The following is an 18,287-nucleotide window of genomic DNA, read 5'->3' on the forward strand; positions in this document are numbered from 1 at the left end:
TGCATGCTACAGGGCGTCTGGCTCGGAGCTGTCTTTAAAGTAACCGAATCGTGAACGTTAATTGTGTCACTGTGGTGGCAACTGCTGCTGAAACTGTTGCTGCACACGCAGTACGGTTCGCCAGAACCATACGCCGAACCCAACCGTCTCCCCTCTCAGTAGCACCAGGTGGCCGTCCAGAGCTCGGTCTTCTTGCGACCGTACATTCTCGTGACCACCGCTGCCAGCAGACATGTGCAGTGGATACATTCCAGCCCTTCCGCAGTATCGCAGAAGAACATCAGGCTTCTCGTAGTCCTATTATTCCAATTCAGTTTTACAGAGCGTACTCTACTGCACTGGCTCCTTACTTAGTTTACATTTATCGCGAATCTCTCGCCCAGCGCAAAGTCCCGAGTGATTGAAAAAAAAGCCCAGGTGACGCCTGTATATAAGAAGGGTAGAAGGACGGATCCTCAAAATTATAGACCAATATCCTTAACATCGGTTTGTTACAGGATTCTCGAACATATTCTCAGTTCGACTATAACGAATTTCCTTGAGACAGAGAAGTTGCTGTCCATGCATCAGCACGGCTTTAGAAAGCATCGCGTCCTGCGAAACGCAACTCGCTCTTTTTTCACGTGGTATCTTGCGAACCATGGATGAAGGGTATCAGACGGATGCCGTATTCCTTGACCTCCGGAAAGCGTTGGTACGAGCATTTGGGATTGGTTCCCAAGTATGTGAGTGGCTCGAAGACTTCTTAAGTAATAGAACCCAGTACGTTGTCCTCGATGGTGAGTGTTCAGCGGAGGCGAGGGTATCATCTGGAGTGCCCCACGGAAGTGTGGTAGGTCCGCTGTTGTTTTCTATCTACATAAATGATCTTTTGGATAGGGTGGATAGCAATGTGCGGCTGTTTTCTGATGATGCTGTGGTGTACAGGATGGTGTCGTCGTTGAGTAAGAGGTTACAAGATGACTTGGAAAGGATTTGTGATTGGTGTAAAGAATGGCAGCTAGTCGTCTTCGGTTCAATCCCAGAATTTTGGAAAGATGTGGTTTACCTGTAAAGGAGAGCGTTTATAAAACACTAATACGACCTATTCTTGAGTACTGCTCGAGCGTTTAGGATCCCTGTCAGGTCGGATTGAGGGAGGACACGGAAGCAATTCAGAGGCTGGCTGCTAGATTTGTTTCTGGTAGGTTTGATAATCACGCGTTACGGAAATGCTTCAGGAACTCGGGTGGGAGTATTTGGAGGAAAGGAGGTGTTCTTTTCGTGAATCGCTACTGAGGAAATTTAGAGAAGCAGCATTTGAGGCTGACTGCAGTGCAATTTTACTGCCGCCAACTTACATTTCGCGGAAAGACCACAAAGATAAGATAAGATAAGAGAGATTAGGGCTCGTACAGTGGCATATAGGCAGTCATTTTTCCCTCGTTCTGTTTGGGAGTGGAACAGGGAGAGAAGATGCTAGCTGTGGTACGAGGTACCCTCCGCCACGCACCTTTTGGTGGATTGCGTAGTATGTATGTAGATGTAGATGTAGCTGTAGACGGTACATCCTTTAAAAGCGCCTCTCCTATATCAGGTGATGATGTGGAAGACTGTATAATCACAAATTGGTCAGCATGATTTCAATAGAACTCTGAAGAAACGCTGTCATACCACAATGGCGTCCTTTTAAATAAAGTCATTCCACTTGAGACTGTTACCCATGGTTAACCTGTCCTTCTCCTCCTTCCCGCCTCCCTGTCCGCCTCTCTGTCCACGTCCTCGACGACCCCCACCTCTATACCGAGATCATCCTCGCCCTCTTCCTGTCCTTCTCCCACCTCTCTCTCTCTCTCTCTCTCTCTCTCTCTCTCTCTCTTCTCTCCCCCCCCCCCTCCCGCCCCTCAAGTCATCCTCCTTCTACCCATATCTCCATCTCTACTCTGTCGATCTCCACCATTTTCTACCTCTCGATTTTCTGCTCTTCCCTCTCTCTGGCGGTTTCCTCCTCCTCCTCTTCCTCCTCACCGTCCATCTCCTCCTACCCCTCTACCTACCCATCTCGTCCCCTCTACCTCTCTCCATCTCCTACTTCCTCTCCTTTCCCACCCTTCCCCCCGTTTCTTTCCACGTTATCGCTCCCACCCTAATAGAATGCTGGTAGTTTATACCCCCATAGCATTTCTTTTCAGGTCGTAGCTAATATGTGTACCAGTGTTTAGGATCAGCTTTTTAACAGTGGCTTTGCGAAAACGCCCACGTCAAACTTATTTCACATATCTTTGACCTGTATGTCTGCAGCTCAATGTTTATGACCTCGTACATTCTGAACTACGTGCTGTGTAACAACATAATTTTGCAGGTACGCAGGCCGGCGTGACCGAGCGGTTCTAGGCGCTACAGTCTGGAACCGCGTGCCCGCTTTGGTCGCAGGTTGGAATCCTGCCTCGGGCATGGGTGTGTGTGTGTGTGTGTGTGTGTGTGTGTGTGTTTTGTCCTTAGGTTAGTTAGGTTTAAGTAGTTCTAAGTTCTGGGGGACTGATGACCTCAGAAGTTAAGTCCCATAGTGCTCAGAGCGATTTTGCAGGTACATCCAGTGTTATGTGTGACTACTGTATGAGAAATTTTGGGTAGAGTTACTAGCAAAAAAGTAGTACTTACTATTAAAAACAGCCTTGATCACGATTTATTTATCAAGGTGACCAGTTTCGACCACTACTGTGGTCATCTTCAGACTATTGAGAAGGAACCTCTTTCTCCAACAGAAAGAGTGGTCGAAACTGGTCACCTTGATAAATAAATCGTGATAAATAAATCGTGATCAAGACTGTTTTTAATAGCAAATATTTATAAGACATTGATCACTGCTGTTCCCATAGTGCATTTAAAAGTAAAATAGTAGTAAATTAAAATGTGATACATGATGCAGAAGATATTCACGCATCTAAATGTTCATGAGGCACATCTTCCGAACTATATGTTGTGCAATGATGTTTTTGTTGGTACATTCGACGGAAGATATAGATACCGTCTACTAAAAATGTCGTGAATGCAGTTTTACCACATAAGCAGCAAGAAAGTAGTTAGGGATAAGCTTTTTCTTTTCATTATTTTGTGTGGGTCGCTGGCGAGAAGAAATTTGTTTAAGATTTGAGATTATGTCTAAAGTTTATTGTAAGTCTCTAAGGGTTCTCATTCTCAAATACTGGATGACTAAACCATTTAAGTACTCGTAATCACGAGTCGTAGCCCACAATGCTTTTCTAGCCTCACTCCTTTGATAGGTACGAGTATATGTAAGATACCCTATGTGTTAATTCAGGTTGTAACCTATCTCCATTCAAAATTTCATGCAAGTCCGTCTAGCCGTTTCACCGAGAAAGAGTATACAGGGTGCTCCATTTATAGTTACCGGGCCAAATATCTCACGAAATAAGCATCAAACGAAAAAACTACAAAGAACGAAACTCGTCTATCTTGTAGGGGGAAACCAGATGGCGCTATGGTTGGCCCGCTACATGGCGCTGCCATGGGTCAAATGATTATCAGCTGCGTTTTCTTAAATAGGAACCCCCATTTTTATTACATATTCGTGTAGTACGTAAAGAAATATGAATGTTGTAATTGGTCCACCTTTTACGCTTTGTGATAGCTAGCGCTGTAAGACTTACAAACGTGTAAGTACGTGGTATCACGTAACATTCCGCCAGAGCGGACGGTATTTGCTTCGTGACACATTACCCGTGTTAAAATGGACCGTTTACCAATTCCGGAAAAGGTCGACATCGTGTTGATCGTGTTGATGTATGGCAATTGTGATCAAAATGCCCAACGGGCGTTTGCTATGTATGCTGCTCGGTATCCTGGACGACATCATCCAAGTGTCCGGACCGTTCGCCGGATAGTTAAGTTATTTAAGGAAACAGGAAGTGTTCAGCCACATGTGAAACGTCAACCATGACCTGCAACAAATAATGATGTCCAAGTAAGTGTTTTAACTGCTGTCGCGGCTAATCCGCACATCAGTAGCCGACAAATTTCGTGAGAATCTGGAATCTCAAAAACGTCGGTGTTGAGAATGCTACACCAACATCGGTTGCACCAGTACCATATTTCTATGCACCAGGAATTACATGACGACGACTTTGAACGTCGTGTACAGTTCTGAAACTGGGCACACGAGAAATTACGGGACGATGACAGATTTTTTGCACGCGTTCTATTTAGCGACGAAGCGTCATTCACCAACCGCGGTAACGTAAACCGGCGTAATATGGACTATTGGGCAACGGAAAATCGACGATGGCTGTGACAAGTGGCACATCAGCGACCTTGGCGGCTTATTGTATGGTACGGCATTATGGGAGGAAGGATAATCGGCCCCCATTTTATCGATGGGATTCTAAATGCTGATTTCCTACGTAATGCTCTACCGATGTTACTACAAGATATTTCATTGCATGACAGAATTGCGATGTACTTCCAAGATGATGGATGTCAGGCACATAGCTGGCGTGCGGTTGAAGCGGTGTTGAATAGCATACTTCATGAGAGGTGGATTGGTCGTCGAAGCACCATAGCATGGCCCGCACGTTCTCCGGATCTGACGTCTTCGGATTTCTTTCTGTGGGGAAAGTTGAAGGATATTTGCTATCGTCATCCACCGACAACGCCTGACAACATGCGTCAGCGCATTGTCAATGCATGTGCGAACATTACGGAAGGCGAATTTCTCGCTGTTGAGAGGAATGTCGTTACACATATTGCCAAATGCATTGATGTTGTTCACGGACATCATTTTGAGTATTTATTGCATTAATGTGGTATCTACAGGTAATCACGCTGTAACAGCGTGCGTTCTCAGAAATGATTTCACAAAGATACATGTACCACATTGGAACAACCGAAATAAAATGTTCAAACGTACCTACGTTCTGTATTTTAATTTAAAAAACCTATCTGTTACCAACTGTTCGTCTAAAATTGTGAGTCATGTGTTTGTGATTATTACAGCGCCATCTATCACAAAGTGAAAAAAATTGGTCCATCTAAAACATTCATATTTCTTTACGTACTACACGAATATGTAATAAAAATGGGGGTTCCTATTTAGAAAAACGCAGTTGATATCTGTTTGACACGATACTATTAGCAAAAAAAGTCTCAGTCAACACAGGGTCGAAAATGCGTACCTTAAGAGCTAAGAGCAATTTTTCATCTTCGATAGTGAGATAAATCTCTTGTACTGCAAGTTCTTTGCTTTTCATATTTTGGGAACTGATAGTATGAACCAAAACAAGGAAAAAAGTCTAGTAAACAAGTGCTCTAAAATGCTTTCCTTAAGAGGTATGAGCACTTCTTTGGTGCTTTGAAACACAACTCTTTTAATGATGAAGTGCACGTAACTTTTAAGGTAGGCGTTTTAGAGCATATGTTTGTTGCACGTTTTTTCTTATTTTGGTCCCTAATACCATTTCCCAAAGTATGGAAAGCAAAGAACTTGCAGTAGAAAGATTTGCTTCACAGTATCTAAGATGAAAATTTGCTCGTAGCTATTGAGGTATGCATTTTTGACCCTATGTTTACTGACACTTTTTTGCTTCCAGTATCATGTACTTTCAACTCTATGCATTTACGCCATTAATTATATATATATATGTATGTGTGTGTGTGTGTGTGTGTGTGTGTGTGTGTGTGTGTGTGTGTGTGTGTGTGCGTCCCCGGTATTCCACACTCCATTCGAGGTCACGTTACAATGCAGGTAAAATGACAGCATAAGCTATATGATACAGACTTCGGTAAAAATCTCGTATAGCAGCCGTGGTAGACGAATCACAATAATTATTAATATAAAATCATAACGGCCTAATACAGTATGAATTCATTTAAAAATTACAAGAAGGATCTGCAACCACACTTCATCAAAAAACACTGACACCTGCGGCGACAGGGAACCCCTTGCGTGCGAGGTCACAGAAAGTCAGTGATGTTTACGGCATTCCGCGCCCCACATATTATCTACTAAGCAACCACAATATTGGCTGCTAACAGCTTTACTGTATGATTAAATGATGATGGCGTCCTCTTGGGTAAAATATTCCGGAGGTAAAATAGTCTCCCATTCGGATCTCCGGGCGGGGACTACTCAAGAGGATGTCGTTATCAGGAGAAAGAAAACTGGCGTTCTACGGATCGGAGCGTGGAATGTCAGATCCCTTAATCGGGCAGGTAGGTTAGAAAATTTAAAAATTGAAATGGAGAGGTTAAAGTTAGATATAGTGGGAATTAGTGAAGTTCGGTGGCAGGAGGAGGAGGAGATTAGTGTTTAACGTCCCGTCGACAACGAGGTCATTAGAGACGGAGCGCAAGCTCGGGTAAGGGAAGGATGGGGAAGGAAATCGGCAGTGCCCTTTCAAAGGAACCATCCCGGCATTTGCCTGAAGTGATTTAGGGAAATCACGGAAAACCTAAATCAGGATGGCCGGAGACGGGATTGAACCGTCGTCCTCCCGAATGCGAGTCCAGTGTGCTAACCACTGCACCACCTCGCTCGGTGGCAGGAGGAACAAGACTTCTGGTCAGGTGACTACAGGGTTATAAACACCAAATCAATTAGGGGTAATGCAGGAGTAGGTTTAATAATGAATAGGAAAATAGGAATGCGGGTAAGCTACTACAAACACCATAGTGAACGCATTATTGTGGCCAAGATAGATACGAAGCCCACACCTACTACAGTAGTACAAGTTTATATGCCAACTAGCTCTGCAGATGACGAAGAAATTGAAGAAATGTATGATGAAATAAAAGAAATTATTCAGATGGTGAAGGGAGACGAAAATTTAATAGTCATGGGTGACTGGAATTCTAGTGTAGGAAAAGGGAGAGAAGGAAATGTAGTAGGTGAATATCGATTGGGGCTAAGAAATGAAAGAGGAAGCCGCCTGGTAGAATTTTGCACAGAGCACAACATAATCATAGCTAACACTTGGTTTAAGAATCATGAAAGAAGGTTGTATACATGGAAGAACCCTGGAGATACTAAAAGGCATCAGATAGATTATATAATGGTAAGACAGAGATTTAGGAACCAGGTTTTAAATTGTAAGACATTTCCAGGGGCAGATGTGGACTCTGACCACAATCTATTGGTTATGACCTGTAGATTAAAACTAAAGAAACGGCAAAAAGGTAGGAATTTAAGGAGATGGGACCTGGATAAACTGAAAGAACCAGAGGTTGTACAGAGTTTCATGGAGAGCATAAGGTAACAATTGACAGGAATGGGGGAAAGAAATACAGTAGAAAAAGAATGGGTAGCTTTGAGAGATGAAGTAGTGAAGGCAGCAGAGGATCAAGTAGGTCAAAGGACGAGGGCTAGTAGAAATCCTTGGGTAACAGAAGAAATATTGAATTTAATTGATGAAAGGAGAAAATATAAAAATGGAGTAAAGAAGCAGGCAAAAAGGAATACAAACGTCTCAAAATGAGATCGACAGGAAGTGCAAAATGGCTAAGCAGGGATGGCTAGAGGACAAATGTAAGGATGTAGAGGCTTATCTCACTAGGGGTAAGATAGATACTGCCTACAGGAAAATTAAAGAGACATTTGGAGTTAAGTGAACCACTTGTATGAATATCAAGAGCTCAGATGGAAACCCAGTTCTAAGCAAAGAAGGGAAAGCAGAAAGGTGGAAGGAGTATATAGAGGGTCTATACAAGGGCGATGTACTTGAGGACAATATTATGGAAATGGAAGAGGATGTAGATGAAGATGAAATGGGAGATACGATACTGCGTGAAGAGTTTGACAGAGCACTGGAAGACCTGAGTCGAAACAAGGCCCCGGGAGTAGACAACATTCCATTGGAACTACTGACGGCCTTGGGAGAGCCAGTCCTGACAAAACTCTACCATCTGGTGAGCTAGATGTATGAAACAGGCGAAATACCCTCAGACTTCAAGAGGAATATAATAATTCCAATCCCAAAGAAAGCAGGTGTTGGCAGATGTGAAAATTACCGAACAATCTGTTTAATAAGCCACAGCTGCAAAATACTGACACGAATTCTTTACAGACGAATGGAAAAACTAGTACAAGCCGACCTCGGGGAAGATCAGTTTGGATTCCGCAGAAACACTGGAACACGTGAGGCAATACTGACCTTACGACTTATCTTAGAACAAAGATTAAGGAAAGGCAAACCTACGTTTCTAGCATTTGTAGACTTAGAGAAAGCGTTTGACAATGTTGACTGGAATACTCTCTTTCAAATTCTAAAGGTGGCAGTGGTAAAATACAGGGAGCGAAAGGCTATTTACAATTTGTACAGGAACCAGATGGCAGTTATAAGAGTCGAGGGACATGAAAGGGAAGCAGTGGTTGGGAAGGGAGTAAGACAGGGTTGTAGCCTCTCCCCGATGTTATTCAATCTGTATATTGAGCAAGCAGTAAAGGAAACAAAAGAAAAATTCGGAGTAGGTATTAAAATCCATGGAGAAGAAATAAAAACTTTGAGGTTCGCCGATGACATTGTAATTCTGTCAGAGACAGCAAAGGACTTGGAAGAGCAGTTGAATGGAATGGACAGTGTCTTGAAAGCAGCATATAAGACATCAACGAAAGCAAAACGAGGATAATGGAATGTAGTCGAATTAAGTCGAGTGATGCTGAGGGAATTAGATTAGGAAATGAGACACAAAGTAATAAAGGAGTTTTACTATTTGGGGATCAAAATAACTGATGATGGTCGAAGTAGAGAGGATATAAAATGTAGACTGGCAATGGCAAGGAAAGCGTTTCTGAAGAAGAGAAATTTGTTAACATCGAGTATAGATTTAAGTGTCAGGAAGTCATTTCTGAAAGTATTTGTATGGAGTGTAGCCATGTATGGAAGTGAAACATGGACGATAAATAGTTTGGACAAGAAGAGAATAGAAGCTTTCGAAACGTGGTGCTACAGAAGAATGCTGAAGATTAGAAGGGTAGATCACATAACTAATGAGGAAGTATTGGATAGGATTGGGGAGAAGAGAAGTTTGTGGCACAACGTGACCAGAAGAAGGGATCTGTGGTGTCACCGCCAGACACCACACTTGCTAGGTGGTAGCCTTTAAATCGGCCGCGGTCCGTTAGTATACGGCGGACCCCTGTGTCGCCACTGTCAGTGATAGCAGACCGAGCGCCACCACACGGCAGGTCTAGAGAGACGTACTAGCACTCGCCTCAGTTGTATAGACGACTTTGCCAGAAGGGGATCACTGACAAATACGCTCTCATTTGCCGAGACGATAGTTAGCATAGCCTTCAGCTAAGTCAATTGCTACGACCTAGCAAGGCGCCATTACCATTGTATAGTGAAATGGAGATGATAATACTGTATCAAAAAGACCAATGTTCACCAATTATGGATTAAAGTTAAGTATTCCAGAAGCTACGTACTTTTCTTTATAGCATTCATTACGTATCCTGTTTCAGACCTCACGCCAGCCTGCGTGAGTTTAAGCGCGTGCCTTTCGGCTTCCTTTCATTGTGTCTAGGCTGTCTTGCCTAGACACAACAGGATCGGTTGGTAGGACATGTTCTGAGGCATCAAGGGATCACCAATTTAGTATTGGAGGGCAGCGTGGAGGGCAAAAATCGTAGAGGGAGACCGAGAGATGAATAAACTAAGCGGATTCAGAAGGATGTAGGTTGCAGTAGATACTGGGAGATGAAGAGGCTTGCACAGGATAGAGTAGCATGGAGAGCTGCATCAAACCAGTCTCAGGACTGAAGACCACAACAACAACAACAACAGGAACAGGGAGCGGGACCAAGAAAATGGTTCAAATGGCTCTGAGCACTATGCGACTTATCTTCTGAGGTCATCAGTCGTCTAGAACTTAGAACTAATTAAACCTAACTAACCTAAGGACATCACACACATCCATGCCAGAGGCAGGATTCGAACTTGCGACCGTAGCAGCAGTGCGGCTCCGGACTGAAGCGCTTAGAACCGCTCGCCCACAGCGGCCGGCTCTACCAGTTCTCATCAACCCGTTACTCCAATGTGATTTTACACTCAAGCGCGAAAGAAATCGGTAAAGGCACGCGTGTTCAAATACAGAGAGATATGTAAACAGGCAGAATACGGCGCTGCGATCGGCAACGCCTGTATAACACAAGAAGTGTATGGCACAGTTGTTAGGTCGGTTACTGCTGCTACTATGTCAGGTTACAGTTCGAATGTGGTGTTATAGTCGGCGCACGAGCGATGAGACACAGCATGCCCGAGGTATCGATGAAGTGGGCATATTCCCGCACGAGCATTTCACGACTGTACCGTGAGTAGGAGGAATCCGGCAAAACATCAACTCTCCGACATCGCTGTGGCCGGAAAAAGATCCTGCAAGAACGGGACCAACGACGACTGAAGAGAATCGTTCAACGTCACAGAAGTGCAACCCTTCCGCAAACTGCTGTAGATTTCAGTGCTGGGTCATCAACAAATGTAAGCGTGCAAACCATTCAACGAACAATCATCGATAAGGGCTTTCGGAGCCGAAGGCCTACTCGTGTACCCTTGATGACAGCACGACACAAAGCCTTACGCCTCACCTGGGCCCGTCGACACCGACATTGGAATGTAGATGATTGGAAACATGTTGCCTGATCGGACGAGTCTCGTTTCAAACTGTATCGAGCGGATGGATGAGTGCGAGAATGGAGAGAACCTCATGAATCCGTGGACCCTGCATGCCAGGAGGGGATTGTTGAAGCTGGTGGAGGCTCTATAGTGTTGTGGGGTGTGTGCAGTTGAAGTGATATGGGATCCCTGATACGCCTAGATACGACTCTGACTGGTGACACGTACGCAAGCAACCCGTCTGATCATCTGCATCGATTCGTATTCAACTGCATGCATTCATGTCGATTGTGCATTCCAAAGGACTTGAGGAATTCCAGCAGGACAATGCGACATTCCACACGGCAGAATTGCTACAGAGTGGCTGCAGAAACATTCTTCTGAGTTTAAACACTTCCGCTGACCACCAAACTCCCCAGACATGAGAATTAATGAGCATGTCTGGAATTCCTTGCAATTTGCTGTTCAGAAGATATCTCGTACTCTTACGGGTTTGTGGACAGCCCTGCAGGATTCATAGAGTCAGTTCCCTTCGGCACTACTTCAGACATTAGTCGAGTCCGTCCTCTTTCATGTTGCGGCACTTCTGCGTGCTCGCGGGTGCCCTACACGATATTAGGCAGGTGTAGCAGTTTCTTCGGCTCTTCAGTGTATTTGCATTCTTTAAGAGTGGATACCTAGCGGAATGTCCTGCAAGCTTTGTAACTCTCAATGAGTTCGCTTTCGATCTTGATGGTGCGAACCCTTGCAATCACTGTGGTGTGCCACTTCTCATTTAGTGTTCATGGTGCACGTTAATGGTTTCATTTCCTGAATGTCGACGATGTCCATTTTGTGATGTGTAATACATGCATCCGATAGATGGCTGATCTCTGCATCTTCCAGACACTCGTCATCTGTCGCCCTACTAATGTACATAGTGAGTAATCAGCAGGTAACATTTTTGCTGTCGTAACTGTCAACACAACACTTTCCAGTGAGCCTTACTGAAGATTGAACTTGTGAGCTTGCACTCAGGGGTTTTCTTGGCAGTCAGTCGGACTGTTGAAACGTACCTCAGAAAAAAATTTCAGTTTGCCGGCCACCATTCAGGTTTTCTAGAAGGTGGAATGTAAAAAACAAGAAAGAAAGAGTACAAGCGTTACGGCACTTTTCGTTTCCAAACTTCTCCCGCTTTCCTGAACGCCTTCCTTGTGCACGTGCGGCTGTTCCTCCGAGTCCCGTAAAAGCCGCGTGTCATGTTTCTGCTCCTCAGCCTCATCAGAGCTGCCAGCTGCCGGGCCGGCTGTGCGCATTGGACGCAGGGTTACAACCCTCTGGAAGCACTGGTCGTAAATCCCTCAAGGGTGCGAACGCGCGAATACGAATAGGCTGACTATAACTTCTGTAAGTAATGAAACTGTCAGCCTCTGTAAAGGCGGCGATTGTCAATAAACCTGCAGCAAGGAGCTAAATTACAGCTAGCTCAATTTCTGATTCAGATTTGGAATTGGACTCATCGGTTCACTTATAATATTGCCGGTGTTTAGGAAGTAATGCTTTCAAATGTGTGTGTTTGTGAAATATTATGGGACTTAACTGCTAAGGTCATCAGTCCCTAAGCTTACACAGTACTCAACCTAAATTATCCTAAGGACAAGAACACACACCCATGCCCGAGGGAGGACTCGAACCTCCGCCGGGACCAGCCGCACAGTCCATGAATGCAACGCCTCAGACCGCTCAGCTACTCCCGCGCGGCGAAGTAATGCTTTCCTCTATACAATTTACCTATATGGCACCCTGCGAAGCAAAGTCACACACGTTAAAAAAACGGCAATTTATAGATGTATGAAGGTGGTATCTGTTCTTTCGGACATGCCCGAAAGAACAAAAAAAACAAAAAAAATCGGTTGAAATGACTCTGAGCACTATGGGACTTAACTTCTAAGGTTATAGGTCATCAGTTCCCTAGAACTTAGAACTACCTAAACCTAACTAACCTATGGACATCACACACATCCATGCCCGATGCAGGATTCGAACCTGCGACCGTAGCGGTCGCGCGGTTCCAGACTGTAGCGCCTAGAACCGCTTGGTCACCCGGGCCGGCCCCGAAAGAACAGATACCATCCTGTCCGAAAGAACAGATACCATTGGTGATTTTACAGCTCTCGAAGAATGAAATTACAGTGGAATCCAGACCATTAGCTGCTTACAGGCGTTGATAAATATCAGCAGGGCAGTTGAAAATGTATGCCCCGACCGAGACTCGAATCCGGGATCTCCTGGTAGACGCTCTATACGACTGAGCCATCTTTTTCAATTTTTTTTTAATTTTAAAATTTTTTTTTCGTTCTAGTTGGTCATTGCGTCTGTCACAACCATTGAATTTCGTTGATAATTCTTTCACTCAGTTTTTTTTTTTTTTTTTTATTACAGAGACCAGCGTACTCCCTGACTGAACTCTCTTAGCTACCGTGCCGGCTCTGTTCGACTGAGCCATCGAGGACACAGAGGATAGAGCGACTGCAGGCACTTATCTCTGCCCCGCTCCCCGTGAGACCAACACTTCCAAATTAATGTCAACACACGCCATCTGTATTGCCCCTGCCAAATATACTCATTACTCGCGGCAGTCAATCTATCGATTCCCGTAAGAGTTTGAGCAATGTGAGTGCATCTGCATTGAAGAAGATCATTGGACCGTAAGCCTTAGCTATATGAAGATGGTATCTGTTCCGAAAGAAGGAGATCCTGGGTTCGAGTCCGGTCGGGGCACACATTTTCAACTGTCCCCATTGATATTTATCAACGCCTGTAGGCAGCTAATGGTCTGGATTTCATTGTAATTTCATTTTTAGATGTTGTCATTGAAAAATATGAGTGAAAGATGTCACATCTCTGTCTTGAAATTTGTCGTCTTCAGGGAAGTTACTTCAGTTTTGTTGTATGATGATCCGACACAGCGTTACTTCAGCGTTCTACTGGCAAGTGTGTGTGGCTCAATGAAGGAGAGCGGCACATTCTGAGTTTTGAAACTTTTCATGTGTAGGGTAAATTGAATGTAATTTTTAATATCACTGATTATTACGGTGTCTGTGTTTACACAGTGTCTGTATCGAACATCAGAACGTACTTCAGAGATGCATGCATGTCTGAAGCAACAGACACCGTTTTGATGATTACAAATGTTGTAAATATTAAGAAATTTCGTGCATTGCTGCGTACAAGAGAAAACGCAAATTTCTGCTGTAAACAAAGTTCATACTGAATGCCATTTAGGTTCTATATGTTAATGAACTGTGTGTCGTTGAATTGTGCCTGTTTTATGTTCCTGATTAAACTGTATTAATTTTCATATATTACAATTCTGTATATTGTATTTTTCTAATACAACAATCTCAACTAGTTTAATTTAACATATGTACTAATTTTGCATGACGGAGATTCGAACATCGTATCATATTACAGCAATGAAAAGAAATATATTATTTGGGGTGGCAAATTAGCCAACATATTGCATGTAGGTTCATAACAAAAACAAAAATGGTTTTAGAAAATAAAGATAAGTGACACAACTCAAAAAATTAATTAATAATCACCTGGTAGCACACCATACTCGACGAAAACAGCAGTACGTGTCCATATTATTATTGTGTAGATTATGGTGGACTTCACTGTCAAAATTACCTTGAATTTAAAGGACGCTTATTCTCTTTCGGCATCAGTTTTAACAGACATCTTTAAATAGCTTTTTGCCAAGTATTAAATTTTTGAGTTGTGTGACTGTTCTTTCTGGGGTGCTATATCTCATCTACTATTTTTTCGGGTCACTTCCAACAGCCGATATGTATTTGAGAAAATGCCTGACGCAAATCAGGTGTCATGTAGTATCTCATTTATTAATTTCGCGTTAAGTTCTTTGATGTCAACAAACTGACAAACTTCCCAGTCGGTGGTCATCATGGTACTATTTGTTCTTAGCAGTACATTTATTTAATCGGAATAATGAGGCCTAATTTTTTTTCCTTTCATTCTCTGCAATAAACTAAATACTTGGTGCACACTCACAATACTTTCAGATACGACATTTGCTGGTTCTGACATATGTCATCTCAGCCAACCGCACACATATGAGTGAGCTGAAAACCGACAAAACCAAACAAACGGATCTTTCGAAACTGTCAAATTCCAGATGCGTGTTTGGGACCCCAAGAGCTAGTTAGTTATTTCCTCTCTCTTTGGATCATGTTCGCCACGTGTCTCTATAATGTGGTGCGTGCCAGCTTGTTTACAAACACAACACATATTCTCAGTGAATGTGCTACTTCAAGACGAGTGCATCCATCATTGTTCGGCATCCATATTTACATTACATTCAGTAGAACACATGCATTCTCACTTAAAGAATAAACACACGTGCACACTCACAAACACACACACACACACGTATGTAGAGAAGGCAGTGTAACAGTTTACTGTGAGTCGTTCTACCGCGCACACACTTTTTCCTTAGACACCTTGCAACGACTACCGCGTCAGCTGAATTTCAAAGCAGTCCGTTCCAGCTTCAAATATTCCAGTGAAACAGTTGCACAGGTAATTTTAGAGAATATGTTTCTCTGGAGTACAGTCCTTTATTTATTATTTTAAAATAAATATGAACAGTCAGAACAGTCTTGTGGTTGTCACTGTTCATATTCATTTTTGAAAAGCTACACAGGTAGCAATTAAACTTACGAGGGCTGTTCAATAAGTAAAACTATGCATTTTTATATCAGCAACTTTCCGTTGAAAAAACGCGAAAATTGTTGTAGTACCTAGTGGAATATTCCTGCTTCAACCCCTATTGTTTCATGAAGTTCCGATAAGTGGCGGCCTCATAAGTATCCTTCAAAATGGCGTTTGTCACGGAGGTGTGTTTCAAGCAGAGAGCTGTCACTGAGTTGCTTTCGGCGGAAAACCAGACTATCGCAGATGTTCATTGGCACTTGCAGTATGTCTACGGAGACCTTGCAGTGAACAAAAGCACAGTGAGTCGTTGGGCGAGGCGTTTTTCATCAGCACAACAAGGTCCCGTGGAAACGTCCAGTTTCCCGCTTGCCGGCCGGTCGCGCACGGCTGTGACTCATGCTTTTCGGAGCGTCCGGACAGTCTCATTCGAAATGATCGACAAATCACAATGAGACACCTCGCTGCTCAACTGGACGTCACTGTTGGTAGTGCTGGCACACTCGTCCACCAGTTGGGGTATTCAGTGGTGTGTGCCCACTGGATTCTTCGCCGCCGAACAGAAGACCAGAAAGATCAACGAAGCACCGTATGGGCGTAATTGCTTCCACTTTAAGAGGCTGATCGTGACAATTTCTTGTCGAACATGGTCAGAGGCGATGAAACATGGGTTAATCACTCCGAAACGGAAACACAACGACAATTTATGAAGTGGCGCCACACCACCTATCCTCCTAACAAGGGAACCTCCCCATCGCACCCCCCTCAGATTAAGCTATAAGTTGGCACAGTGGACAGGCCTTGAAAAACTGAACGCAGATCAATTGAGAAAACAGGAAAAAGTTGTGTGGAACTATGAAAAAATAAGCAAAATATACAAGCTGAGTAGTTCATGGGAAGATAGGCAACATCTAGGACACTGGGACCGCAGGAGCGCCGTGGTCTGGTGGTAAAGTGAGGAGGTGAGGAACGAAAGGTCCTTGGTTCAAATCTTCCATCGAGTGAAAAGTTTAATTTTTTATTTTCAGTTTATGTGACAAACTCTTATGTTTTCATCACTTTTTTGGGAGTGATTATCACATCCACAAGAAAACCTAAATCGGGCAAGGTAGAAGAATCTTTTTACCCATTCGCCAAGTGTACAAGTTAGGTGGGTCGACAACATATTCCTGTCATGTGACGCACATGCCGTCACCAGTGTCGTATAGAATATATCAGATGTGTTTTCCTGTGGAGGAATCGGTTGATCTATAACCTTGCGATCAAATGTTTTCGGTTCCTATTGGAGAGGCACGTCCTTTCGTCTACTAATCGCACGGTTTTGCGATGCGGTAGCAAAACACAGACACTAAACTTATTACAGTGAACAGAGACGTCAATGAACGAACGGACAGATAATAACTATGCAAAAATAAAGAAAGTAAAATTTTCACCCGGGGGAAGACTTCAACCAAGGACCTCTACTTCTGCAGCTGCTCACGCTACCACGGGACCACAGCACTCCTGAGCTCACGTTCTCCTTGATGTTGCCTATGTCGCCCATGGACTACTCAGTTTGTATATTTTGCTTATTTTTTCACAGTTCCACACAACTTCTTCCTGTTTTCTCAATTGATTTGTGTTCAGTTTATCAAGGCCTATCCACTGTACCAACTTATAACTAAATCTGAGGGGGGTGCGATGGGGAGGTTCCCTTGTAAGAAAAAGCTCAGAGCTGCCGCCTTAGCCAGTAATGTCATGGCGACGGATTCCTGGGACACTTCAGGGGTTATTCCGTTTGATATCCTCTCTCAGGGTGCAGCAGTCAACTCTGAAATGTACTGCGCTACCCTCAGGAAACTGATGAAACTTCAGCGTGTTCGTTGCCACAAAGTTCTCCTCCATGACAATCCAAGGCCTCGGACAAGTCTGCGCGCCCGACAGTAGCTCGCAAAACTTCATTGGAGTTCTTCCTCATCCACACTGCAGCCCGCGTATCTCAGCTTCCGACTTCCATCTGTTTGACCTAATGAAGGATGCAAGGATGAATTACGCGGGAAGCAGTGAGTGGATGATGGGGAGGTTATTGACGGAGCAATACGTTGGGTCCGACATCGGCTAGTAGAGTGGTACCGCGTGGGCATTCAGGCTCTCCCACTAATGTGGTGTAAGGCCGTCGCATTCAATGAAGATTATGTTGAAAAATAGGGTTTCGCAGCCAAAAGAGTTGGGAATAATATGGGGTATTGATGTTCTAAGTAAAACCAATATGCAGAAGTGATTAGCATTTCGTCGCAAATGGAAAAAGTCACTACAAGTAACTCCATGTACAGGGTGTTTCAAAAATGACCGGTATATTTGAAACGGCAATAAAAACTAAACGAGCAACGATAGAAATACACTGTTTGTTGCAATATGCTTGGGACAACAGTACATTTTCAGGCGGACAAACTTTCGAAATTACAGTAGTTACAATTTTCAACAACAGATGGCGCTGCAAGTGATGTGAAAGATATAGAAGACAATGCAGTCTGTGGGTGCGCCATTCTGTACGTCGTCTTTCTGCTGTAAGCGTGTGCTGTTCACAACGTGCAAGTGTGCTGTAGACAACATGGTTTATTCCTTAGAACAGAGGATTTTTCTGGTGTTGGAATTCCACCGCCTAGAACACAGTGTTGTTGCAACAAAACGAAGTTTTCAACGGAGGTTTAATGTAACCAAAGGACCGAAAAAAGGATCTGTTTGAAAAATTTCAACGGACTGGGAACGTGACGGATGAACGTGCTGGAAAGGTAGGGCGACCGCGTACGGCAACCACAGAGGGCAACGCGCAGCTAGTGCAGCAGGTGATCCAACAGCGGCCTCGGGTTTCCGTTCGCCGTGTTGCAGCTGCGGTCCAAATGACGCCAACGTCCACGTATCGTCTCATGCGCCAGAGTTTACACCTCTATCCATACAAAATTCAAACGCGCCAACCCCTCAGCGCCG

At 43.9% G+C, this 18,287-nt stretch overlaps 1 protein-coding gene and 1 non-coding gene across 2 annotated transcripts in view; both read right to left on the minus strand.

Annotated features, from left to right (window-relative positions):
- The window catches only part of LOC124788418, a 253,392-nt gene that overhangs the window by 36,158 nt on the left and 198,947 nt on the right, over nt 1-18,287 (minus strand). The gene's annotated exons all lie outside the window — the stretch shown is intronic.
- Nucleotides 6,458-6,530, minus strand: Trnaa-cgc. Its single transcript has one exon. It is a non-coding gene; the product is annotated as a tRNA-Ala (tRNA).

Source organism: Schistocerca piceifrons, chromosome 3 (assembly GCF_021461385.2).
Source record: "Schistocerca piceifrons isolate TAMUIC-IGC-003096 chromosome 3, iqSchPice1.1, whole genome shotgun sequence".
Lineage (NCBI taxonomy): Eukaryota > Metazoa > Arthropoda > Insecta > Orthoptera > Acrididae > Schistocerca > Schistocerca piceifrons.